Genomic DNA, 27365 nt, shown 5'->3' with positions numbered 1-27365 from the left:
TCGGATAGGACTGGCAGGTTCGTCCCGCTGAAGAAAATCTTCAAAATAATGACTAAGTCAGAAGGTAACTTTTTAACCGAGGCCTCCCGCGACCTGTAGCCGAGCAGGGCTCCATCGCGGTCGGCCTGAAACTTTGACTTTGCCCCGGTCGAGGTGCAACCAGATGGCCCGATTGGCGTTTTTGTTTCTAAGCGCTAGAAAAATAATAATTCTTTAAAAATTCATATCTCCGGTTCCCCTTATCCGATTTTATTCATTTTTGTGTAATTTTAAAGATAAAAATATAAACTATTTTTATAAATTGGTTTTGGATTTTTAAACTGTTTCCTGTGTTTTATTTAATTACTGTTTTGTGATATTTGAATGCTTTACACACTGTCTCCTAAGTTAAGCCTTGACGCTCGTTGCCAAGCTACCAAGGGTTGAGCTGGGGTTAATTTACTGAGACCTAACTGGACCTAAGTGGAGGTTGGTGGCTTGTTGCTAGGTGTAGGTACCTACCTGCCCTTACCAATAACACATTTTCCAACATTTTTGGGGGCAGCGGTGGGATCCTGTACTTGTGTTCAGTATCACGTTACAGTTTTAAGTAAAAACAAATTTAAAATCCTTTAAATTGTCCTAGTGCAAAAATTATTTTTAATTTTTTTTTTTTTTTTTTTATTAATTTGGATTAATTTCAATGATTGAATTTTTGTAATTTTTCTAAATTCTTGTTTCCAATTTTTGCAAAAAGTTTTTGTTGACACAAAACTAGGGAATCATGGAGCTTGTTCTGGCTAGCCTACCCACACTGACAGTAGTCCAGCTTAAGGGGTTGTGTACTGAAAGAGGGTTGCCTGCAACCACTGACCTCAGGAAGCAAGTCCTGATCAAATCCCTGACAGCATGGGCTGAGGCCCAAGAGGTAGGCTCAGAGGAAGCTCCAGAGGAGGGAGAAACATGGGAGGATGCTAGCTCTAACCACTCAAGGGGAGGGAGGGCATCTGAGCCTAAGTGAGGATGAGGAAGAACGGTCCTCAGTAAATACAGTCACTAGGGGCAGACCCAAAGCTAGTGGTGGGAAGGGGGTCCTTTCAGGAGGAAGAACCCATCCATTAGGGACAGAGAGCTGGAGGCCCAGCTAGCATACATAGCTTTGGAGGCAGACAAGCTGGCCCTAGAAAAGAAAAAGTGGGCAAAGAAAGAGAAAAGAGATGGTGGCAGCGACAGAGAAGTTGAGGTGTCCATGGGTGGGGGAGTTTGCCCCAGATTACCCAAGGGGGTGGTTCCTGCTTATGTAGAGGGGGATGATATAGACAAGTGGTTGGAGGCCTTTGAGAGGGCACTCCAAATGAGAAGGGTTAGGCCTCAATACTGGGGTTCCCTTTTGTGGGAGTTGGTCCCCAACTCAGGGAGGGATAGGCTTCTGACCTTAAGGGGGGAGGAGGCAGATTCGTACCCTAGTATGAAGAGGTGCTTAACCAAGAAGTTTGGTCTGACCCCGGAGCAGTATAGAATGAAGTTCAGGAACATCCAGAAGGTCAATACCCAGTCTTGGGTTGACTTTGTAGACACCTCACTTAAGGCACTAGAGGGCTGGATTATTGGTAACAAAGTAAATACTTATGAGGGGTTATACAATCTGATCATGAGAGAGCACATCTTGACCAATTGTACCCAAGAAAGGTTACGCCAGCATCTAGTGGACTCTAAGCAGACCAACCCTAGAGAGCTAGGGGAGGCAGCTGATGAGTGGTTGAGAACCAGGGTGGTTGTCAAGTCCTAGGGGGGAGACTCCAAGAAGGGGGGGGCAGGTCCCCAAAAACCTAAGGAGGGAGGTGGTAAGCCCACCACAGAGACTCCCTCTGTACCCCAGAACCCTAAGAAGGAGGAAAGTAAATCCCACTCTGACAAGCAGAGACAGGGAGACCCAGGGTTAAAAAAGCTCTTGGACAGTAGGGCTTGCTTTGACTGTCAGCAGACAGGTCACTTCAGAGGAGATGCAGCCTGTCCAAAGAAGGTGGTTAGCACTGGGCTGTCCAGTGTAGCCATGGAGGAGGACTCCTCAGATGATGAAGTCCTCCTAGCATTGAAGTGGGAGACAGGACCAGATGGTAAGCTGGTGATCCCTGAGGTTGGAAGTAGGCACTTCCACCCCATTCAGGTGAATGGGATCCCTACCACTGGCCTGAGAGACACCTGTGCCAGTCACACTATAGTGAGTGACCAGTTAGTGACCCCAGACATGTACGTCCCAGGAGAGACAAGAAAAGTCAGGATAGCCACAGGGGAGGTCACCTCCAAACCTGTAGCCATAGTGCCCCTAGAGAGGGAGGGTATCCTTGACTGGTTTAGGGTGGTAGTCAGTGCTGACCTCCCCCTAGATTGTATCCTGGGCAATGACCTCCCAGAGGTGGGTCTGGTCCCAGATGGGGCGGTCGCCCAGGGCGCCCCCCCAAACCAAAGTCCTGGGGAGTCAGTCCCTATAGTTAGGAGACAGGGGTCCCCAAGAAAAGGAAAGAAGAAAAGGAAGGGTAGGCCGCTCTTAAAGAGAGTTCCAGGGAGCCAAAGGCCTTCTGCCCCAGTAGGGGGGGAGCCCAGAATTGGCACTGGTGAGAACTCACCTGACCCCAAGGAGGTCCTGAGTAGTCAGGCAGCTGTCCAGATGCAGGGTGTTGCCCCTGCACTGACAGAAGGGAGAGTGGAAGGAGGGTGTCTGCCACATGAGGTGGTAGCCCCCCACTCTAGACAGCAAGGGAGGTGCCAGGACCCCACAATAGCCCCTAAAGCAGCTCAGCCACCTGTCAGTGGAGAGCTTAGGGTGTGGTTCTGGGTACTGACAGCTGTCAGTAGCCTCTGCTGGGTGCTAGCCTTCTTGGCAGCACTGTACCTGGCCTGGGAGGCAGACCCCAGGGCCAATAGCAAAGTAGGCCCCCTGACCCTATTGGTCATGGTGGGGTTGCTCAAGTGTTGGGTGACCTCTTTGGGTAAGCTAGGTGTTGCCCTAGCAAAGTTAGGAGTAGGGGAGGTGGGCACCTCACTACCCAAGTTGGCAGAGAGAGAGGAGGAAGACCCCCCTAGAGGGAAGTTTCAGTTTGAGATGGGTCCTTTCACGGTTGGGATGGCTTCACTACCCAGAGGGAGTGACCATGACAGGAGGATGTAAGGCAGAGTAGGCCCTGCAAAGGGACAGACAGTTTTCTTCACTGTCTTCCTCACCTAACAAGCCAGGAAGACTCTCCCAGGGTTGGGCTGAGTCTCCTGGGAGTGTGGGCTGGGGGGGGCTTGTGTGAGAAAACAGGGCTGATTGCAGAGGCCCCCTAACTTTTTGCCCCCATTTTCCACTTTTTGCTGGTGTTTTCCTGACTCTGATGGTGCCCTGGGTACTGCTAACCAGTCCCAGGGCCTGTGCTCTGTGTAAAATCAATATGCAAATTAGGCTAATTATAATTGGCTAAGTTAACCTACCTATATGTCCCTAGTATATGGTAGGGCATGTAGGTTTAGGGACCACAGCATAGGTAGTGCACCCATAGGTGCACTGCTGAGGTGCCCAGTGCCATTTTAAAGGCAGGCCTGCCTTGCTGGCTGCTTTTAAATTAAAGTTATATGCAAATTCGACTTTGGAATTAAAAGTAGTTCCAAAGTCATAAACTACCTTATTTTTACATATAAGTCACCCCTAAGGTGTGCCCTATGTGCCCCTAGGGCTGGGTGCCATGTAACTATAAGCAGGGACTTTATAAAAATTGTTTTATAAGCCCTGGTGAGGCAAAAACAGCCAAATTCGTTTTTCCCTCATTGTAGTAAATGGCCTTCATAGGCTAGAATGGGGAGACTTTATTTTAAATTTTAAAGTCTCCTTAAATGTTGCATACCAAGAATTTGGTATCAAATTAATTGTAATAAATCCCACAACTTCCAGTTGTTGGATTTAATATAACTTGTTCAGGTAAAAAGTTTTAGACTTTACCTAAAAAGTTGCCAATTTCAGCCCTGCATTGTTTTTGCTGCTGTGCTCTGATTGGCCAGCCTGCAGCAGCTTAGCCAAGCTGCCTTGATGAGGTGTGAAGTGGCCTGGCTTCACACAAAGGAATGTGCCTGTGGGAGAGAATCTCCCCCCAGCAGATAGTGAGGCAGGAAGGGGGAGGGCTGCCGAACTGGTCTTCAAAGGCAGAGAAGGACATTTGGAGCAACCAGCAACACCCCCACATCCTGCAACCCCAGACAACTAGGTGCCCCCTTGATTAGATTAGGAGAGGGGTGTGTTTATGATTTTTAGCCACACCAGTGGGTGGCCTCAGCCAGATGTAACCTCCAAAAATCAGATTCAGCCATGTTGGATTTTTACAGAATGTTGCCTTCTGGGCTGGATTTTTGCCACACTTCCCAGGAAGTGGTCATCACAAGGGGACGACCCTGTACCTGATTGGAGAACCAGGACCCCCCTGCTTTTCACCCAGGAGCAAGGATAAAACTGGCAGACCTGCACCCACACCTCAGATCCCCACCAGTTTTCAACAAGAAAATAACTAAAGGAGAAGAAGGACTGCCCTGCTGGACCCCTGGCCTGCACCTGGAACCTGCACTCAGAAGGACTGTACCAGCTGCACACTTGGGCTTCACCACAAGAAGGACTTTGCCTGGCTTCAACTGGTTCAAGGAGGGACTCCCTGTTTGCTACAGGTGAAAAATTGCTATCCAGAGTCCCCTGCACCAACTCCTGAAGAAAGTGACCAGCTGACCACTGTCCAGTGGCCAAAAAGGAGTTTGCGCCAGGTGCATTCTGGGAGTTGTAGTACGCACCCCCCAAGGACAATCTCAGAACTTCTGGACCCTTGGGGTGAGCTGTGGACCCCAAAAGAACCTTAAAAGAACATCTGGGTGAAGCCGCAGAAGTTTGGAGAAGATTTGAGAATTTTTGTAAAAAAGCTCCATAGAGGGACCGACCCGCCGCGGAAATTCTAGCCGGCTTGCCTCTACCGCGACCTGGCCTGACTTGGTGGTTCGTCCCGGTAAAGAAAAATCTCCGAAAAAGAGACTAAGTCCGAAGGTAAAAAGTTGACCGGGACCTCCCAGCCATCGTATCCGAGAAGGGCTCCATGGACGTCGGATGAAGATCCAGGTTTACCCCGGTCGAAGGATTTTCACCTCAAAAAAACGACTAAGTCCGAAGGTAAAAATCTCCACCGAGGAATCCAGCATCGCGTATCCGGAGAAGGGCTCCAGGAGGTCGGATAGGACTGGCAGGTTCGTCCCGCTGAAGAAAATCTTCAAAATAAAGACTAAGTCAGAAGGTAACTTTTTAACCGAGGCCTCCCGCGACCTGTAGCCGAGCAGGGCTCCATCGCGGTCGGCCTGAAACTTTGACTTTGCCCCGGTCGAGGTGCAACCAGATGACCCGATTGGCGCTTTTTGTTTCTAAGTGCTAGAAAAATAATAATTCTTTAATAAAAATTCATATCTCCGGTTCCCCTTATCCTATTTTATTCGTTTTTGTGTCATTTTAAAGATAAAAATATAAACTATTTTTATAAATTGGTTTTGGATTTTTAAACTATTTCCTGTGTTTTATTTAATTACTGTTTTGTGATATTTGAATGCTTTACACACTGTCTCCTAAGTTAAGCCTCGATGCTCGTTGCCAAGCTACCAAGGGTTGAGCTGGGGTTAATTTACTGAGACCTAACTGGACCTAAGTGGAGGTTGGTGGCTTGTTGCTAGGTGTAGGTACCTACCTGCCCTTACCAATAACCCATTTTCCAACAAGGGTCCTATGTTTGGTGCATTGCATCAACCTGGTTGGGCAAGACTTTATAAAAAAAAAAAAAACATATGCCCTCATTACAACCCTGGCGGTCAGTGTTAAAGCGGCGGTAATACCGCCAACAGGCCAGCGGTAAAAAAAATTGAATCATGACCATGGTGAAAACTGCCAACACATACAGCCACTTAAACACTCCGACCGCCACAACGGTAGCAACAAACACCGTAGCGGTAACCAGCAACAGCCAGGCGGAAGACAATGTACCGCCCACTCCATTACAACCCGCCCATCCGCCAACTTTTCCGGGGTGGTACCAGTGCCATCAAAAGCACGGTGGAAACAGTACTCTGAAGGGAAACCACTCACCTCTCGACACTCAAGAAAGAACCAGGACGTCATGGAGCCCGAGCTACAGGTCTTTCCCATGCTGGTGTATCTGCTCATATACCAGGAGCACCAACTCCAGCGACGATGACCACAGTGAGTATTGCACCTAGCACACAAGGGAGGGGGGGAGAAAAAAGAGAGTGACACACACACACAACACGCAACACCCCCACCCTCACCCCCAACACCATACACACAAACACATGCAACAACATTACATATATACCCCGTAACCCTCAAGAATAACACAAGGACAAAAGCAATGGAGTCAAATGAGTGTAATATTAGAAATTCTGAGAAATACATTCATAAATAAATAAATAGTATGTATAATACATACATTATATACAAAAGGAGGGAAAATGTCCACACAAAAATAGTCCGGGCCCACTGGGCCAAAACACATAGGCCAAGGCTGCACTTGACTCCTGCCTCAATACGGAGAGAACACTGCAGGGGCATTAGGTTGAAAACACACAGGCACCTCAGGGGGATGGGGAAGGGGGGCACCTTAGCCGGAAGATGGTACAACGCCACTGCTCCTGGAGGGGGCTCCATTCCCACTGCTTGGTCCTGGGGAGTGCAAAGCCACAGTCTCTCTAGTGGGTGGTATGCCCACTTCTTCGTCCTGGGGAGTGCAAAGCCACAGTCTCTCAAGTGGGTGGTTTGCCCACTGCTTGCTCCTGGGGAGTGCAAAGCCACAGTCTCTCAAGTGGGTGTGGTTTGCCCACTGCTTGGTTCTGGGGAGTGCAAAGCCACAGTCTCTCAAGTGGATGCCTTCTCCCACTGGTTCTGGAGGGGGCTTTGTGCCCAGTGTGCTTCATCCTGCCAAGGAGGGGGTGAGTGGATGCCTTCTTCCACTGGTTCTGGAGCGGCTTTGTGCTCACTGTGCTTCATCCTGCCAAGGATAGGGTGAGTGGATGCCTTCTTCCACTGGTTCTAGAGGGGGCTTTGTGCCCAGTGTGCTTCATCCTGCCAAGGATAGGGTGACTTCAACCGCTGAAGATGAATATGAGATGGAGACATCCCCCGTGTACAGACCCCTGGTGGACCTGGTGACAACGGAGGACAGACACATTATCCTGACCTACAGACTTGATAGGGCCACAATCTAAGAACTGTGTGCCCAATTGGAGCCAGACCTGATTTCAGCTGTCTGCCAGCCCACAGGTATCCCCCCTCTTGTGCAGGTCCTGTAGGTGTTCTATTTCCTGGCAAGTGGTTCCTTCCAAGTGACAGTGGCCATGGCATCAAGCATGTCACGGCCTATATTCTCAAACGTGTTGACCAGATTGTTGTCTGCCCTGCTGAAACACATGTGCAGCTACATCGTATTTCCCCCAGGTGGAGGATTTGTCCACTGTGGAAGCTGACGTCTATGCCCTGGGACATATCCCCAACATCATTGGTGCCATTGATGGTACACATATAGCATTTGTTCCCCCCCCCACCCGGGAGGAATGAACAGGTGTTCAGTAATAGGTAAAGCTATCACTCTCTGAATGTGTAGATGGTGTGTTTGGCGAACCAGTACATCTCCCATGTGAATGCCAAGAATCCTGGCTCTTGCATGATGCCTTTATCTTGAGGAATAGCAGTATTCCATATGTGATGTCTCAAGTCCAGAGGCACCGGGTGTGGCTAATAGGTGAGCCCATGGTCCCCACCCAGTTGATGTAGGTATATGGGTGTGGGGTTGTCCCTAAGGGTGAGTGTCTGTCTAACAGGTATCCCTTTAATATTTGCAGGTGACTTTGGTTACGCCAACTTCTCATGGCTACTGACCCCTGTGAGGAATGCCAGGGCAAGGGCAGAGTAACATTACAATGAGGCACATGGGTGAACAAGGATGATAATTGAAAGAACCTTTGGCCTCCTGAAGGCCAGATTCTGGTGCCTCCATCTGACAGGTGGATCCCTGTACTACTCACCCAAGAAGGTGTGCCAAATCATCGTTGCATGTTGCATGTTGCACAACCTAGCCTTGAGATGCCAGGTGCCTTTTCTGCAGGAAGATGAGCCTGGGGAGGTCTTGTGGCAGCGGTGGAGCCTGTGGACAGTGAGGAAGAAGAGGCAAAGGAAGAAGATGTGGACAACAGAAGTTCACTCATTCAACAGTATTTCTACTGAACACAGATAAGACACTGTAACTTCACTTTCTATTGCAGTTTTGTGTTGGACATTGTACATGGCAGCCTGATTTTCCATATCCTATGGCCACTCACTGTACCCTTTGGCATCTCTATTTTCAGATCTCTGTGCCCCACTCTCTCTCCTGGTGTGTTTAATGCTGCCCACTACAGGTCATACCTATGTATATATGACTGTACAGTTGAATTGCAATGTTTACAGCTCGTTAAACGAATGCATATTTGAATCAATTGACAGACTCCATACTTGTATTTGTTCCAAGGGTGTTTATTTATGTGCTAATAAGAGGAGGGGGTATTGCAATGGGCTGGGTTGATGATGGAGGAAAGTCCAGGGTAGAGTCCAGACGATTGGTATCACAGGTGCATTGTCCAATGGGGCACAGGAAGGGGAGCAATAGCAGTTCAAGGTGGACAGGGTAACAGAGTGGGACAGAAGTGAGACAGGAGAGTCTTATTCCCTGGCGGGGGTCTTGGCAATGTTGTCTGGCTTCTGCCTGGATTGCAGGGACCGTTTGCGTGGTGGTTCTACATCTGCAGGGGGAGGGGTTCTGGTGGCCTGTTGTTCCTGTGGCGGGGCCTCCTGTCCAGTAGCGCCGGCAGAGGTGGAGGGCTATTCTTCAGTTTGGCTAGTGTCAGGGGCCCGTTGGTGTGCCATAGCCTTACTCATGGTGTTGGCCATGTCTGCCAGCACCCCTGCAATGGTGACCAGGGTGGTGTGGATGTGTTTGAGGTCCTCCCTGATCCCCAGGTACTGTCCCTCCTGCAACTGCTGGGTCTCCTGCAACTTGTACATTATCTGACCCATGGTCTCCTGGGAATGGTGGTATGTTCCCAGGATCCTTGCAAGTGCCTCCGTCGCACAGCAGTCTTCCCAGCTTCCCTGTTGTTCTGCACCTCTGTCCCCTGAACCGTGTGCCCACTGCCACTGACCCCAGGCCTATGATTGTCTTGGGTTTGTGGGGTTGCCTGGGGTCCCTGTAGTGGTGGGCACACTGCTGATTGACGTGTCCTGGGGACAGAGGGATGGGCCCTCTGGGTGGGTGCTGTGCTGGTGTTTCCTAAGGGAGGAGGCTCTGTAGAGGGTTGGGACTGTGGCAGGGTAACTGACTGTCCATGGGTCCCTGATGGGCCAGGTTGGTCATCGAGATCATCGAGATCCAGGCGTGCAGAGCTGCTGTCATCACTGTGGGCCTCTTCTGTGGGGGGACTGGATGTTGTTGGCACCTCCTCTCCGGTGACATTGAGTGGGGGTCCTGTGGGGATGAAATGCAGTGTTATTGTAACTGCGTGTGCCATCTTGTGCATGGGTATGCTTCCCTCTATGGTTGTTATTAGCAAGGCAGCTTTGGCTTGTGTGAGTTTTGATTCGGTTGACTAAGTGATGGTCACTAGTGTGCATGCTGTGGTGATGGGTGTCCATGCAGGTCTGTGATGGGTGTACATGCTTTGCTGCTGCATGCAGGGCTTGGTATTGGGATGGGTGGGTTGTGATAGTGGGGTATGTGTGAGGTGGTGGAGTGATTGGGGTGAGGGTAGGGGTAGGAGTTTCTGATGGCATGCAGGTAGGGTGGGGGATATAGTAGTAAAGATTTGACTTACCAGAGTCCAGTCCTCCTGCTACTCCTGCGAGGCCCTCAGGATGCATGATCACCAAGACTTGCTCCTCCCATGTTGTTAGTTGTGGGGGAGGAGGTGGGGGTCCACCACCAGTCCTCTGTACGGCTACCTGGTGTCTTGCAACCACGGAACGCACCTTCCCCTGTGGGTCGTTCCACCTCTTTCTGATGTCATCCCTTGTTCTTGGTTGCCGTCCCACATCGTTGACCCTGTCCACGACTCTTCGCCATAGCTCCATCTTCCTTGCAATGGACGTCTGCTGCACCTGTGATCCGAATAGCTGTGGCTCTACTCGGATGATTTCCTCTACCATGACCCTTAGCTCCTCCTCTGAGAACCTGGGATGTCTTTGTGGTGCCATGGGTGTACTGTGAGTGGTATGTGTGAGTGTGTGTGGGGTGATGTGTTGGGGTGTATGCTGTGAGGTCCGTGGATGGTGTATGGGTGATGGTGTTATGTGGCTCAGATTAAGTGGGTGCGTCAGGCTTGTCTCTCTCTCTCAGTTGGCAATATTTGTTTTCATTCTAAGGGGTTGTGGGTATTGTGGGTGTGTGTTTTATATTGGATTGGGTGTGAGGGTGTGGTGTGTGCATGTGTGTCAGGTGTATAGTTTGAGTTGTCCAATGTAGTGTAGTTGGCAATATTTTTTTTCATTGTAAGGGGTTGTGGGAATTGTGGGTGTGTGTTTTATAGTGGTCTAAGTGTGTGGGTGTGGTGTGTGTATGTGTGTCAGGTGTGTGTATTTTGAGTGTGGCGGTGTGTACCGCCAATGGTTTACTGCGGTTGAATGACCGCTGCGGTGATTCGTGGGTCCTGATGCTGTGGCGTATTTCTGTTGGCCTAACGGTGTGGGTTTTGGTACCGCCAGTTTATCACTGACCTTTGGGCTGGCGGACTTGTGTGAGTGTCTGTATAGTGGCGGATTTCTCTGTGTGGGTCATAATACCCGCCAGGGTTTTAATGAGGGCCATAGTCAGTAACATACTGACCACCTGCAGAGAACGCTGCACTCATTTCAGCCATTCTTTTAAAGCGCTGAAGCAGTTACAGATTATTCAGCGTGGTAACAGAGTACCAGTTAAAGCCCTGATACAGGAGGTGCCAACACGTTGAAACTCAACCCATTATATATTGCACAATCTGTTTGAATAGTACAAACAGATCAATGACTATGCCATTCTAAGAGGGGATGCAGTTGGGAAAGCTATGACCATGGATGCGGACAAATGGGGCCTAGTCAAATGCATGACACAGATTCTGCTCCCTTTTGAGCTTTTCACACAGGAAGTAAGCAAGAAGGACAATACAATGGGCCAAGCTATCCTGTGTTGCATCTGCTACAGGAGCAGCTAAAGAAAGTGTCTGAAAGGTTCGCACTCTGAGGTGTGAACGAAAACCCAAAAGCACAAGCCTTAATTAGCCTAATTATTCACTTGGCTTGTAATGCTATGCTGCAAAATTACATTATCTACCCTAGTTTGATCCACACTACAAAAAACTTCTTCACACTTTCATTTCTTTTTCTGATGGGGATGTTTCAAAACACAAAAGGTGTATTGTTCAGCAAGTCGGAGAACTGGAAGAAGAATGGCTGGAACTCAGAGTTCCACTCTGCAGTTATGAGATGCTACCTTCAACTTCCAGAGAGGGCAGTCTTGTCTCACAGCAGCTAAAACTGGCAACAGCAACATAGAAGAATTAGACCTAACCTCCGCATTGTCTTGGTTTCAAATGGTCTTAAGTCTAGTGCAGAGGCAAAAGAAGATGAGCAAGTGTCAGCACCAATGACACTTCAGAGGATGTTCCAGGAGTATCTGGATGACCCAAAAGAGGTGTATGTGGATCAAAACCCTGTGGTGTATTTGTGTGGGAAGGTGCGCCAACGGGCAGAGCTCATCAGATGGGCAAAAAAGTATTTGGCTTGTCCTGTAGCCAGTATGTCTGCTCAACGTGTGTTCAGTACAGCTGGTGCAGTTGTACCAGTGAGAAGGACAAGTCTCCCACCTAAAAACGTGGAGAGGTTAACCATGATCAAATTGAACCAAAATGTTATACACCGTTCCTGAAACACCACAGGAGGAGAAAGAGGATGATTGGTCAGAATTAAGGGGGTCATTCTGACCTCGGCGGTAAAAGGCGCTTACCGCCGGTCAGAAGGCCGCCACAATACCGCCGCGGCCAGCCGCCACGGACATTCTGACCCACAACTGCAAAACCTCCGAAAATCCCCCCTCCACTGCAGTACGCCACATCAGCGGCCAGCGGTAAACTGGAGAAGACCAAACCTCCACCGCCACGCCAACAGAAATACGCCCATCCCATTATGACCGGCAAATCGACGCGGCGGTCATTCAACCGCGGTATTCCATTGGCGGTACACACCGCCGCGGTCAAAATACACACACCTTTACAAACCCCTACCACATTGGACAATTTGAAAGGCACACACCTGAAACACATACACACACCACTCCCACACATCCAATACCATATAAAACACACACCCACATCACCCACAAACCCCTACCAACAAAAACCAGAGACGAAGGAGAGAGAGAGACACATCAGAGAATAGATAGCCAGACACACAGAGGCATACCGCAACATCACACACACCACATAGAAGCACAAAGCACCACACACCAACACACACATCATCACATACACCACCCCACACCTCATACACACCACCCCATGGCACCACAAAGGCACCCACGCTTTTCAGACCAAGAACTCCGGGTCATGGTGGAGGAGATCATAAGAGTGGAACCCCAGCTCTTCGGCTCACAGGTCCAGCACACCACCATAGCAAGGAAGGCGGAGCTCTGGCAGCGGATCGTGGACAGGGTCAACGCGGTGGGACAGCATCCCAGAAATCGAGAGGACATCCGCAAACGATGGAACGACCTACGGGGGAAGGTGCGCTCGATGGTCTCGCGACACAACATCGCAGTGCAGAAGACTGGCGGGGGACCCCCACCCACTCCACCCGAATTCACAACATGGGAGCAAGAGGTACTCAACATCCTGCATCCTGATGGCCTCGCTGGAGTACACGGAGGAATGGACTCTGGTAAGTACAAGGCCAACCACTTCACCCCCCCCCCCAGCATGCTAACCCCCACCCTCACCCCCAACCTCCCAGCACACATCCTCCCTGAGAATGTCTCCCCAGCACAACCCACCCAACACCAACCCCTGCATGCCACCCCCAAACTATGGACACCCATCACCTAAGCATGACCACTGCACATACCCATCACCCCCCCCACAAAACACCCTCACAACACCTCCCCCAAGGGAATGCCAGCACTGGGGGACAAGGGCACCCATAAATTGCAAGCTAATGCACACACAGAAACAATAACCATACCCTCTTACCCCATGCAGGACCCGCACGACAACACACCGGTCAGGAGGGACCAGAAATGTCCATCCCACCCCCGGAACAGGCCCCTAGTGATGACAGCAGCTCTGTCGACCTGGAACCTGACGACCAGCCCGGACCATCGGGGACCTCTGGGCAGTCGGTTCCCCTCACCCAGACACAGGCCACTGCAGACCCAACCCCCTCTGGGAACAACAGCACAGCTCCCACCCAGCGGGCCCATGCCTCTGTCTCTAGGACAGGTCAAGCAGCGGTGTGTCTACCACTACAGGGCCCCCAGGGTAACCCACCAACCCAACAACAACAGGGACCTGGGGGCAGTGGGAGTGGGCACACCGTCCAGGGGACAGAGGCCCAGGGAAACAGGGCAACTCGGAGAGCTGCTGTGCGACAGGGGGGGGAGGAGAGGCCCAGGGAACCCACTCTCCAAGAGGCCCTCACCACCATCATGGCTGCCTACCACCACTCACAAGAGACGATGGCGACGGTACTGGCCAGGTTCCAGGAGATCCAGGCACAGCAGGAGCAACGCTACATGGGGTTCAGCGACCAACTCAGCAACATCTCAACCGCTATGGGGAGCATAGTCCAGGCCCTGAACCGCATAGAGGACACGTTTCGGGACCATGTGGCATCACACAGGGCCCCTGTCACTAGCCAGGAACAGGAACAGCCTACCACCTCCGCCGGCGCTAGTGGACAGGAGGCCCCACCACAACGACAGCCCACCAGAACCCCACCTCCTGCTGAACAACAACCGCCCCGCAAAAGGAGCCTGAGATCAAAAAAAACGACAGAGTAGGATGTCAAGTCCCCCGCCAGCATCACATACCCCCTGAAGTCCTCCCACTGTCCCACATTGCCACCCTGTCAAACCTTGAACTGCCCCTGCTCCATCCTGCCACAGGAATATGGACAATGCACCTGTGAGACTGAGAACTGGACTCCGCCATGGACATTACTCCACCCCCACCCATCACTGTTTCACTATCATGTACCAATATCTATGCACTAATAATAAATCACACATTGCACTGAAATCAATCAGGACTCAGCCTGTCTTATTTACAAATGTATGACACTTTACATATCAATTACGTATTGTGAACATTGTGAATTACACATACCGAGGTAGCTTAGCATTAGTCCATGGGCCAACCAAGCCGAGGTCACGCAGTGGCTCATACAGCACAGAAAAGGGAAGGGAAAATCAAACATCATGTTCATAGGTCTGGGGGGAAACCGACAAAGTTGAGATGCAGGAGGCTTTCAGGAAATGTAAAATGGCATGGGTGATTATTACCTGTGTGCTACTGGAAATACTGTTCTATTACTCTGTCCCTGTTGTCTGTGTCGTCCTCTGAGTCTTCCTCCTCTTCACTCTCCGCAGGCTCCACAGCTACTTCAACACCACCATCTGCACCATCCTCCTGCAGGAAAGGAACCTGACGTCGCAATGCCAGATTGTGAAGCATACAGCAGGCCACGATGATGTGGCACACCTTCTTTGGTGAGTACATCAGGGATCCCCCAGTCATATGCAGGCACCTAAACCTGGCCTTCAGGAGGCCAAAGGTCCTTTCGATGATCCTCCTAGTTCGCCCATGGGCCTCATTGTACCGTTCCTCTGCCCTGGTCCGGGGATTCCTTACTGGGGTCAGTAGCCTAGGCAGGTTGGGGTAACCAGAGTCACCTATTAGCCACACACGTTGTCTCTGTAGCTGCTCCATCACATAGGGGATGCTGCTATTTCGCATCACATACGCGTCATGCACTGACCCTGGGAACTTGGCATTTACATGGGAGATGTACTGGTCAGCCAAACAGACCACCTGGACATTCATCGAATGATAACTTTTTCTGTTTCGGTACACCTGCTCATCGTCTTTTGGGGGTACCAAAGCCACATGGGTCCCATCAATGGCACCAATGAAGTTGGGGATATGTCCAAGGGCATACAAATCACCCTTCACTGTAGGCAAGTCACCCTCCTCTGGGAAAATGATGTAGCTCCGCATGAGTTTCATCAGGGCAGACAACACTCTACTCAAAATCTGTGGTCTGGAATGACCCACTTGCCAAAAAATGGAGGACTGACAAAACCTGCACCAGAGGGGGAATCCCTGTGGGTTGGCGGATGGGGGACATCAGGGCTGGCTCCAGCTGGGCACACAGTTCATGGATAGTGGCACGGTCAAGTCTGTATCGAAGTATTATATGGCGTTCTTCCATTGTCAACAGGTCCACCAGCGGTCGGTACACGCGAGGATTCCTCCTTCTCATCCCAAGTCCCAGCGGACGGTGCCTAGGAAGGACAACATGGAGCACAGAGTCAGCCAAACCACAGGTACGTACAGACAGCTTGCACAGTTAAAGAATGGCAATGGGTTGAAAGGCGTGTATGTGAGGCAATGCAAGGCCTAGGCCTGTGTGTCGCAGTCAAAATTAAGCCATGTAGGCCCTTGAAATGGCGGCTGCCTGACCTGTGAAGTGGGACAATGGGATGTGAGGTCAATGCGCTGGCGGGGCACACCGTGGCGGTAGGCGGTCGAAGACCGCGGCGCAAAGCCGCATTGGTTAACATTGAAGCCTATGGGTTTCAGGAGCCAATGACGAAGTGCCCCGGCGGTCGCGGTACGCACCGCCGCGGTACGCACCGCCGCGGTACGCACCGCCGCGGGCGTGACCGCCATTTTCTATCTGCTTAATCACTCGAGACCTGATCATCCACAGGAGAGGAGCTATACTGCAAGTGCTGCTGTGACCTCGGTCTGGAAGATACAATGGCTGCTGCGACTGGGGAAAGGGCCCCTGCCTTCACGTCTGAAGAGTTGGAGAAGCTCGTGGATGGGGTCCTCCCCCAGTATGCGCTACTCTACGGTCCTCCAGACCAACAAGTGAGTACACCGGGTGCACATGGAATGGGCTATGCCTGTGTGGATTGGGGTGGATGTAAGTTGGTGGGGTGGGGGGCGAATGAGGAGTGCAACGCCCGACAGATGAGAGCATGTGCCATATGGCAAAGTTGGTGGGGGGGGGCAATCACATCTAACATGCAGGTCATTGATGATTTCCTCCTTTCCACCCTGTACATGTCAAATAGGTCAGCGCCCATCAGAAGATCGAGATTTGGCGTGCCATCGCCAAGGAAGTCCGGAACTTGGGGGTCCACAACAGACGGGGCACCCACTGCCGCAAGAGGTGGGAGGACATCCGCCGCGGAACAAGGAAGACCGCAGAAACACTGCTGGGGATGGCCTCCCAACCTAGGAGGGGTGCCAGTCGCACCATGACCCCCCTGATGTCCCGGATCCTGGCGGTGGCCTACCCAGAATTGGATGGGCGCTTTAAGACATCACAGCAGACACAAGGGGGTGAGTATCAGCACATTCTCCTATCTTTCTGCGCAGTGGAGGCGTCTGGGTGGGGGAGGAGGGCTGTGGGTGACATTAGGCCAGGGCGCTTTCTGTAGTGTAGTCCTCTCCCTTAGGCATGGCCCTGTGCCCCCGGCCCCCACCTCGGTAGGGTGACAAGTACAGCCATTGAAGGTCCAGCATCTCCCATGTGCGCGTTTGACATCTCTTGGCCTGTTGTCCTAGTCAGTAGTACTGAGTAGTGTACCCCGAATGCGCGGCTTAGTGCATTAGGCTCCTGTGTCTGTCCTCTCCGCCAACGGTGTTGACATTGCATGCACTCAACCTGGTCTTCTTTTTTCTCCCCCCACCCTTTCTCTTCATCTTCTTGTGCATGTGTGCATTAGCATCATCAGGCGGAGGAGATTTGGCATCGGAGCACGAGGGAGCTGCAGGACACAAGGCCCCGGTGGGCCAAGGAACAGACACCGAGGGCACCAGTGATCCGGAGGGCGAGGGGAGCACCACGACGGGGACCGCTGGTGAGAGCAGCGAAAGCGACACGTCCTCGGATGGGAGCTCCCTAGCGGTGGCGGCAACATCCGTGCCCCCCGCCTCTACAGGTACAGCCGCCACCCAGCGCACCAGCCCCGCCCTCCCAGCAGCCCCTCAGTCTTCGCTCCGTGCCCGTTCGCCCAGGAAGGCGCGCGTCTCCTTCGCCCCAGGCACCTCAGCCCCTGCCCCTGTTGCCCCTGCTGCCCTCAGTGCGGAGCTCATTGACCTGGTAAGGACGCTCATTGTTGGGCAGACGACCCTTTTGAATGCCATCCAGGGTGTGCAAAGGGAGGTGCAACAGAGCAATGCGTACCTGGAGGGCATTCATTCGGGTCAGGCTGCCCATCAACGAGCGTTCACTGCTCTGGCCTCAGCATTGACGGCAGCCATTGTCCCTGTTTCCAGCCTCCCTCTTCTTACTGCCTCCAGCCTTTCTCTGTCTCCTGTTCCTCAGCCTATCCCATCCACACCATCAGACCAGCCTGCACACACCTCAACACCCAAGAGCAGCTCATCCAAACACAAGCACCACAGATCCCACAAACACTCACCCAAGCAACACCCAGATGCAGACATGCCAACAGCCACTGCCACCCCTGTGTCCCCCTCCTCCTCGTCTCCCTCCTCCCTCCCTGTGACGTCTACACCCACACCTGCATGCACCCCAACATCAGCCAGTGCTTCCATCACCACCTCACCCTCCAGTACAGTCCACACTCGTGCAGTCACCACCCCCACTGCCATTTACACGTCCCCTGTGTCCTCTCCCACTGTGTCTGTCACCCCCTCTTCCAAGACACACAAACGCAGGCAGCCACCCACCCAACAGCCATCCACCTCACGACAGCCTACAGCACCAGCACCTTCACCCATTGACAGCACACCTGACTCTCCTACAACCACCTCCTCTACCTCCACTTCCATCTCCACTTCTCCTACCCTTTACCTTGGCCCTAAAAAACTTTTCATGGCTAACCTTGACCACTTTCCCCCCGATGAGCTCCCCCATCCATCTTCAAAGAGTCCCAAGAGCACCGCAGCCACCACCAGCCCAGCTTCGGGTGTCACTGTTGTGCATGGGTTCTGGAGCCCACCCTTTGCCAGCAGTGACACATCGATCAGCAGCAAGGACACGTCCAGCCCCCCCCCCGGCAAGAGGACCCGCAAAAACAAGGGCCGCCGTGCGAGGACCGACAGGGCTGCCCCCAAGGAGCAATGTGCGGCCACTTCACCACCCACACCATCTAGGGGAGGCAAGGGCCGGAGAGCCCCATCAAAGGAGCGGAAGGGCAGCAGGAGCGCGGAGAAGGTGGACCCCACATGCCACATCCCAGCTGGGAAGGAGGACACTAAGGAGGCCAGGAGTCCGTCCCCGAAGGGTCCAGAAACGTCACGGTCCGAGGGCGACTGAGCAGGGAGTCCAGGCCAGGTCTGGCTCCCTTGACCTGCTGGATGAGCACCGCTGAACAGGGCCCGCGGGGCAGAAGAGCACCGCTGAACAGGGCCCGCCGTGGAGAAGAGCACCGCTGAACAGGGCCCGCCGTGGAGAAGAGCACCGCTGAACAGGGCCCGCCGTGGAGAAGAGCACCGCTGAACAGGGCCCGCCGTGAAGATAGGCACCGCTGAACAGGGCCCGCGGGGCAGAAGAGCACCGCTGAACAGGGCCCGCCGTGGAGAAAGGCACCGCTGAACAGGGCCCGCGGTGAAGAAGAGCACCGCTGAACAGGGCCCGCCGTGGAGAAGAGCACCGCTGAACAGGGCCCGCCGTGGAGAAGAGCACCGCTGAACAGGGCCCGCCGTGAAGAAGAGCACCGCTGAACAGGGCCCGCCGTGGAGAAGAGCACCGCTGAACAGGGCCCGCCGTGGAGAAGAGCACTGCTGAACAGGGCCCCGCCGTGCAGAAGAGCACCGCTGAACAGGGCCCGCCGTGAAGATAGGCACCGCTGAACAGGGCCCGCGGGGCAGAAGAGCACCGCTGAACAGGGCCCGCCGTGGAGAAAGGCACCGCTGAACAGGGCCCGCGGTGAAGAAGAGCACCGCTGAACAGGGCCCGCCGTGGAGAAGAGCACCGCTGAACAGGGCCCGCGGTGAAGAAGAGCACCGCTGAACAGGGCCCGTTGTGAAGATAGGCACCGCTGAACAGGGCCCCGCCGTGCAGAAGAGCACCGCTGAACAGGGCCCGCCGTGAAGATAGACACCGCTGAACAGGGCCCGCCGTGAAGATAGGCACCGCTGAACAGGGCCCCGCCGTGAAGATAGGCACCTCTGAACAGGGCCCCGCCGTGCAGAAGAGCACCGCTGAACAGGGCCCGCCGTGAAGATAGGCACCGCTGAACAGGGCCCGCGGTGCAGAAGAGCACTGCTGAACAGGGCCCCGCCGTCTCAAGCACCGCTCCGCTGGGCCCTCCGTCTCAAGCACTGCTCCGCTGGGCCCTTCATCTCAAGCACCGCTCCGCTGGGCACCGCCGTCTCAAGCACCGCTCCGCTGGGCACCGCCGTCTCAAGCACCGCTCCACTGGGCCCTTCTTCTCAAGCACCGCTCCGCTGGGCCCTTCTTCTCAAGCACCGCTCCGCTGGGCACCGCTGTCTCTCCACCTCTCCGCTGGGCCCTTCCTCTCAAGCACCGCTCCGCTGGGCCCTTCTTCTCAAGCACCGCTCCGCTGAGCCCTTCCTCTCAAGCACCGCTCCGCTGGGCCCTTCTTCTCAAGCACCGCTCCGCTGGGCACCGCCGTCTCAAACACCGCTCCGCTGTGCCCTTCATCTCAAGCACCGCTCCGCTGGGCACCGCTGTCTCTCCACCTCTCCGCTGGGCCCTTCCTCTCAAGCACCGCTCCGCTGGGCCCTTCTTCTCAAGCACCGCTCCGCTGGGCACCGCCATCTCAAGCACCGCTCCGCTGGGCACCGCTGTCTCTCCACCTCTCCGCTGGGCCCTTCCTCTCAAGCACCGCTCCGCTGGGCCCTTCTTCTCAAGCACCGCTCCGCTGGGCACCGCCATCTCAAGCACCGCTCCGCTGGGCACCGCTGTCTCTCCACCTCTCCGCTGGGCCCTTCCTCTCAAGCACCGCTCCGCTGGGCCCTTCTTCTCAAGCACCGCTCCGCTGGGCCCTTCCTCTCAAGCACCGCTCCGCTGGGCCCTTCTTCTCAAGCACCGCTCCGCTGGGCACCGCCGTTTCAAGCACCGCTCCGCTGGGCCCTTCCTCTCAAGCACCGCTCCGCTGGGCCCTTCTTCTCAAGCACCGCTCCGCTGGGCCCTTCCTCTCAAGCACCGCTCCGCTGGGCCCTTCTTCTCAAGCACCGCTCCGCTGGGCACCGCCGTCTCAAGCACCGCTCCGCTGGGCCCTTCCTCTCAAGCACCGCTCCGCTGGGCCCTTCTTCTCAAGCACCGCTCCGCTGGGCCCTTCCTCTCAAGCACCGCTCCGCTGGGCCCTTCTTCTCAAGCACCGCTCCGCTGGGCACCGCCATCTCAAGCACCGCTCCGCTGGGCACCGCTGTCTCTCCACCTCTCCGCTGGGCCCTTCCTCTCAAGCACCGCTCCGCTGGGCCCTTCTTCTCAAGCACCGCTCCGCTGGGCCCTTCCTCTCAAGCACCGCTCCGCTGGGCCCTTCTTCTCAAGCACCGCTCCGCTGGGCACCGCCGTCTCAAGCACCGTTCCGCTGGGCCCTTCATCTCAAGCACCGCTCCGCTGGGCCCCGCTGTCTCTCCACCTCTCCGCTGGGCCCTTACTGTCAAGCACCGCTCCGCTGGGCCCTTCCTGTCAAGCACCGCTCCGCTGGGCACCGCCGTCTCAATCACTGTTTATGGTTCACTGTGCCCACCATGCCTCCTCCTTGACCAGTGGAGACTGTCATCCACCTGATGGACTGTGGCTTTGCACTCCCCAGGATGGTACAGTGGGCAGCCCACCCACTGTAGAGACATTGAGAGACTGTGGCTTTGCACTCCCCAGGATGGTACAGTGGGCAGCCCACCCACTGTAGTGACATTGAGGGACTGTGGCTTTGCACTCCCCAGGATGGTACAGTGGGCAGCCCACCCACTGTAGAGACATTGAGAGACTGTGGCTTTGCACTCCCCAGGATGGTACAGTGGGCAGCCCACACACTGTAGTGACATTGAGGGACTGTGGCTTTGCACTCCCCAGGATGGTACAGTGGGCAGCCCACCCACTGTAGAGACATTGAGAGACTGTGGCTTTGCACTCCCCAGGATGGTACAGTGGGCAGCCCACCCACTGTAGAGACATTGAGAGACTGTGGCTTTGCACTCCCCAGGATGGTACAGTGGGCAGCCCACCCACTGTAGAGACATTGAGAGACTGTGGCTTTGCACTCCCCAGGATGGTACAGTGGGCATGGTGGCTCCTCGTGGATCTGGCGTCGTGGACTCATGTGGCTGTGGTGCCCCCCCCCTTCCCTTCCCCCTGAGGTGCCTGTAGTTTTTACATCTGATGCCCCTGCAGTGTTCTCTCCAAAGGACTCAGGTCTCCTGTGTGGGCTTTGCCCTTGTTTCTCAAAACTTTGGCCCACGGACATGATGAATTCGTAGGATGTGCAGGACTTGTTACTTCAGTTATACACTGATGTGTATGTCATTAGTTTTCTTGTGAATATCTTTCATGGTTGTACGATAATTTTCAGGAGCTTTTTGGTACATAAATATTTATTCCAAATTTGATTATGTCCTAGCATTTTTCTGGGGTGTTTGGGTGGTGTCACTGTGACTTGTTGCTCTGCATTGGTGTGTACATAGTTGGGGCGGGGGTCGCATATGTGTGTGCCCGTAACCTTTCGTCCTCCCCCCTCCCGTGTGTCGTAGGTGCAGTACTCACCGTTGTCGTCTGCGCCGGACTTCGTACTCGTGGTAGATGAGAAGGTAGACGAGAGCAGGTAGGATGTTTAATTCGGGTTCCATGCTGTCCTCCTTCCTCCTGGAGTGCGTAGTGGTGAGCGTTTTCCCGTCCGTAGTCTCTTTCCGCCGTGTTTTTATCGGCGGTGCTCCCGCCCCGGAAAAGGTGGCGGATTGGTGAGTTGTGATAGTGTGGGCGGTACATTGTCTGCCGCCTGGCTGTTGGCGGTGACCGCCGCGCTGTTTGTTTGTACCGCCGTGGCGGTCGGAGTGTTAAAGTGGCTGTCTGTGTTGGCGGTTCCCGCCAGGGTCAGAATCCCATATTTTTTACCGCCAGCCTGTTGGCGGGTTGGCCGCCGCTTTAACACCGACCGCCAGGGTTAGAATCACCCCCTAAGTGTGTTGCTGACCAACGTCTGGATGAACCACCTGATTTTGAGGATGAATTCTACTTCCTGGACTGAGTATGCTATTACCACCATAAAACCTTTTAATTATTTCTTGTTGAAAAAATGCTAGTGTCAAATTTATGCTACCCAACCATTTTTTAGTCACATATATGGCCGGTATGGAGCTGGACCCATGTGCAGTAAAGAAGCCCCCACATTCCCTTCAGGACATTGGAGACAATTGCCTTCCTCCCTCACATGCCATTGCCTATCCTTTTTTTACTCTACTTACCATGGCTGCCCCAGAATATCATTGATTAAAAGACTGTCAATGCCAAATTCCAATGTGTTTCTACCACCCAAGAGGAGATAATATTTTGCTCAACCACTGTGCTTGGATTGGAAGAGGTGACTACTAACTATTGCACCATTGAATGGTGACATATTGAGTGATTGTTAGTGGTGATTGATGATGTATGTGGTGGCTGACAGTGAGGGAGAGAGTTCAACAAATTTGTAAACTTGTTTCTGATGATTTGCATTGTTTAGGTGCTGAAGGGTGATTTTTTTTTCTGATAGTGATTGGCCTTTAAAACTTAGTGAAATTTACTTGCAGGATCCAATAATTCTTTCTGATTCCTAAGACCAGACCAGTCACTTTAGTAACAACAAATACTCCAGTTCTGTTTCTCTATTTGTCCTTCAACAGCAGTGCACTACACAAGTCTACCTCGCTTTGTTTGGGACTGGGACAGAGTTACTCAGAATCAGGAGTAGGTGGATGGAAGGACTGAGGGCCGGACTACCTCAACAGCTAGAAGGAGAAAGTTATCGACTTCAAAGAGAAACCATGATGATGGCAAAGACTCTGAGTCTTAGTACTCATTCAGATCTGTGGACACAATAGAGGTGCATTGATTTGGGAAGTGGTGCTGAGTGTGTGTTTGCTTAATTGCTGACTCAAACGTGAAAACTCCTTTTATATCCTTGCTCTTCCTCTGAGTCTTCTTGGTACACTCCTGACTCCTCATGAAGCTTATATTGCTTCCTTTTGTCCTTCTACTTTACTCTGATGCACAGTTACTGTTTTTCAATACGCAGGACTTCTCCTAGTCCTCTCCTGCACAAATGAAACTTGGTGAAATCTCAGCACTCCAGCTTAACTACAAGATAGTTTCAGACAGGCACCCAAGAATGACGGACATTCCATGAAGAATGGAGATGCACCGCCCAATTGCGTAATACAGTATAATTTCCTGTTAACAATCATAGGGGGTCATTACAACATTGGCGGTAAAAGCCGCTTACCGCCGTGCAGAAGACCGCCAACACACCGCCGCAACCGCGTAATTCCGCCACAGCTATTATGACCCACATGCCGGAATCCGACAAAATTCAGACACCCACACAAGTCCGCCACACCAAAGGCCAGTGATAAACTTGCGAAAACAAAACCTCCACCGTCACGCCAACAGAAATACGCCCACACTATCACGACACACAAATCCACGTGGCGGTCTTTCAACTGCGGTATTCCATTGGCGGTACACACCGCTGCGCTCAAAATACACACACTATTACAAAACACTGCCACATTGGACAATTCCAAATACACACACCTGATACACATACACACACCACTCCCACACACCCAATACAATATAAAACACACACCCACATCACCCACAAACCCCTATGATAAAAATCACAGAGAGAAAGCCAGAGAGAGAGACTAGCATCCACAAACTACCATTCACAGGCACTCAACACCATCACCCACACAACTTCCACGCACAAAACACCACACACCACTACATATCACCACACTTATCACCACACACAACATCCCACACATCACCTACACCACCCCATGGCACGGCAAAGACACCCCAGGTTCTCGGAGGAGGAAATCGTCCGGGTAGAGCCACAGCTATTTGGAGCACAGATGCAGCACACCTCAATTGCAAGGAAGATGGAGCTATGGCGGAGAATAGTCGAAAGGGTCAACGCAGTGGGACAACACCCAAGAAATCGGGACGACATCAGGAAGAGGTGGAACGACCTATGGGGGGAGGTGCGTTCCGTGGTCTCCAGACACCACCTGGCGGTATAGCGGACTGGCGGCGGACCCCCACCTCCTCCCCCACAACTAACAACATGGGAGGAGAAGGTCTTGGTGATTCTGCATCCTGAGGGCCTCGCAGGAGTCGGTGGAGGAATGGACTCTGGTAAGTCAAACCTTTAACTACCATATCCCCCACCCTACCTGCATGCTATCACAGACCCCTCCCTCGCCCCCTCCCATAACACTCCAACTCCTCACAAATGTACTAATATCACAAACCACACATCCCAACACCAAGCCCTGCATGCAACACCAACGCATGGACACCATCACTAAAGCATGCACACTGCACATACCCATACACCCCCCAAACCATCATCACCCAAGCCCCCACACAGGAATGCTAGCACTGGGGTACAATGTCACCCACCCATTGCACACCATGACACACACAGATGCAATAATCATGCTTTTACACCCCTCCAGGACCACTACTCAATGTCACCAGACAGGAGGGTCCAGACATCTCTACCCCACCCACATAAGAGTCCCACAGTGATGACAGCAGCTCTGTCCAACTGGATCCAGATGAACAGCCCGGACCATCGTGGGCCTCAGGACAGTCGGTTCCCCTCACACAGGCACAGGCCACCACAGACCTTCCACCCTCTGGTAACACCAGCACAGCACCCACCCAGCGGGCCTATACCTCCGTCTCCAGGACACGTCAATCAGCTGTGTGTCCACCACTACTGGGAACCCAGGATAACCCACCACCCCAACAACAACAGGGACCTAGGGGCAGTGGCAGTGGGCACACGGTCCAGGGGACGGAGGCACAGGAACACAGGGGAACTGTGAGGGCTGCTGTGCGACAGGGGGCGGACAGGCCAAGGGAACCCACTCTCCACGAGGCCCTCTCCTCCATCATGGGAGCATACCACCACTCCCAGGAGACGATGGCAACGGTCCTGGCCAAGTTTCAGGAGACCCAGCGCATGCAGGAGGAACAGTATTTGGGGTTCAGGGGGGGACTCAGAACCATCAGCTCCGCCCTGGGCACCATCGTAGGGGTGCTGAAGGAAATACTCAACACAAGGAGGGACACTGTGGCACTCCAAGGGTCCCCTGACACTAGCATGGACGATGAACTGCCCACCACCTCCACTGGCGCTAGTGGACAGGAGGCACCGCCACAGGACCACCACACCAGCACCCCACCCCCTGCAGATGGAGAACCACCCCGCAAGCGGTCCCTGAGATCCAGGAACAAGACAGAGCACAATGCCAAGACCCCTGCCAAGAAATGAGACCACCACTGTCCCACTTTGTAACCCGGTCCATATTGGAACTGCCCCAGCTCCACTTCCTATGCCCTTATGGGCAATGGACCTGTGAGACTAATAGACTGGACTCTGCCATGGACACTCCTCCGACATCACCCCTCACCATTTAACTCCCCCCAATATTTTGTATGTAAATAAACACACCTAAAGCACCAAAAGAGCTGGAGTCTGTCTATGATTTAGAAATAGTGTATTTGCAATTACAGTGACAAAATTTCCAGGAAATAGTAATGTCAACATACCAATGTCAGACTGCTCTGGTCCATGAGGAATCTAAGCAGATGACACACGTTGGAAACCACACCTGTGAAATCATAAGGGAAAATGACAACTCACTGACCATACACTGGGTGAAATCGACAGACAGGATAGAGGTAGAAGTGTAAAAGTACTTGTAGTAGGCAGGAATGTATTCTCACCTGTGTGTCACTGGAAATATTGCTGGATGACTGAGTCCCTGTTGTCAATGTCTTCTTCCTCTGCTTCCTCCTCATCACTGTCCACAGGCTCCACAGCTGCCACAACACCGCCATCTGGACCATCCTCCTGCAGAAAAGGCACCTGTCGTCGCAAAGCCAAGTTGTGAAGCACACAGCAGGCCACGATGATCTGGCACACCTTCTTTGGTGAGTAGAATAGGGATCCACCTGTCATATGGAGGCACCTGAACATGGCCTTCAGGAGGCAGAAGGTCCGCTCGATCACCCTCCTAGTCCGCCCATGGGCCTCATTGTAGTGTTCCTCTGCCCTGGTCCTGGGATTCCTCACTGGGGTCAGTAGCCATGACAGGTTGGGGTAACCAGAGTCCCCTAATAGCCACACCCGGTGCCTCTGGAGTTGACCCATCACATAAGGGATGCTGCTATTCCGCAGGATGTAGGCGTCATGCACAGAGCCAGGGAACATAGCATTTACATGGGAGATGTACTGGTCGGCCAAACATACCTTCTGTACATTCATGGAATGATAACTCTTCCGGTTCCTGGACACCTTTTCACTCCTGTGGGGGGGACCAAAGCTACATGGGTCCCATCAATGGCACCTATGATGTTGGGGATATGTCCCATGGCATAGAAGTCACCTTTTACTGTAGGCAAGTCCTCCACCTGAGGGAAAACGATGGAGCTCTGCATGTGTTTCAGCAGGGCAGACAACACTCTGGACAACACGTTGGAAAACAGGCTGGGACATCCCTGATGCCATGGCCACAGTTGTTTGAAAAGACCCACTTGCAAGGAAATGGAGCACTGATAGCACCTGCACTTGAGGGGGGATTCCAGTGGGATGGCAGATTGCTGACATCAGGTCAGGCTCCAACTGTGTACACAGTTCCTGGATTGTGGCACAGTCAAACCTGTAGGTGATGATCAAACTTCTTTCCTCCATTGTCGACAGGTCCACCAGCGGTCGGTACACCTGAGGATTCCGCCATCTCCTCACATGTCCCAGCGGACGGTGTCTATGAAGGACAACAGCGAGCACAGAGTCAAACAACTCAGAGGTATGTACCCACAGTCT

Source organism: Pleurodeles waltl, chromosome 8, assembly GCF_031143425.1.
Source record: "Pleurodeles waltl isolate 20211129_DDA chromosome 8, aPleWal1.hap1.20221129, whole genome shotgun sequence".
Classification (NCBI taxonomy): domain Eukaryota; kingdom Metazoa; phylum Chordata; class Amphibia; order Caudata; family Salamandridae; genus Pleurodeles; species Pleurodeles waltl.
Note: the sequence above shows the minus strand (reverse complement) of the source record.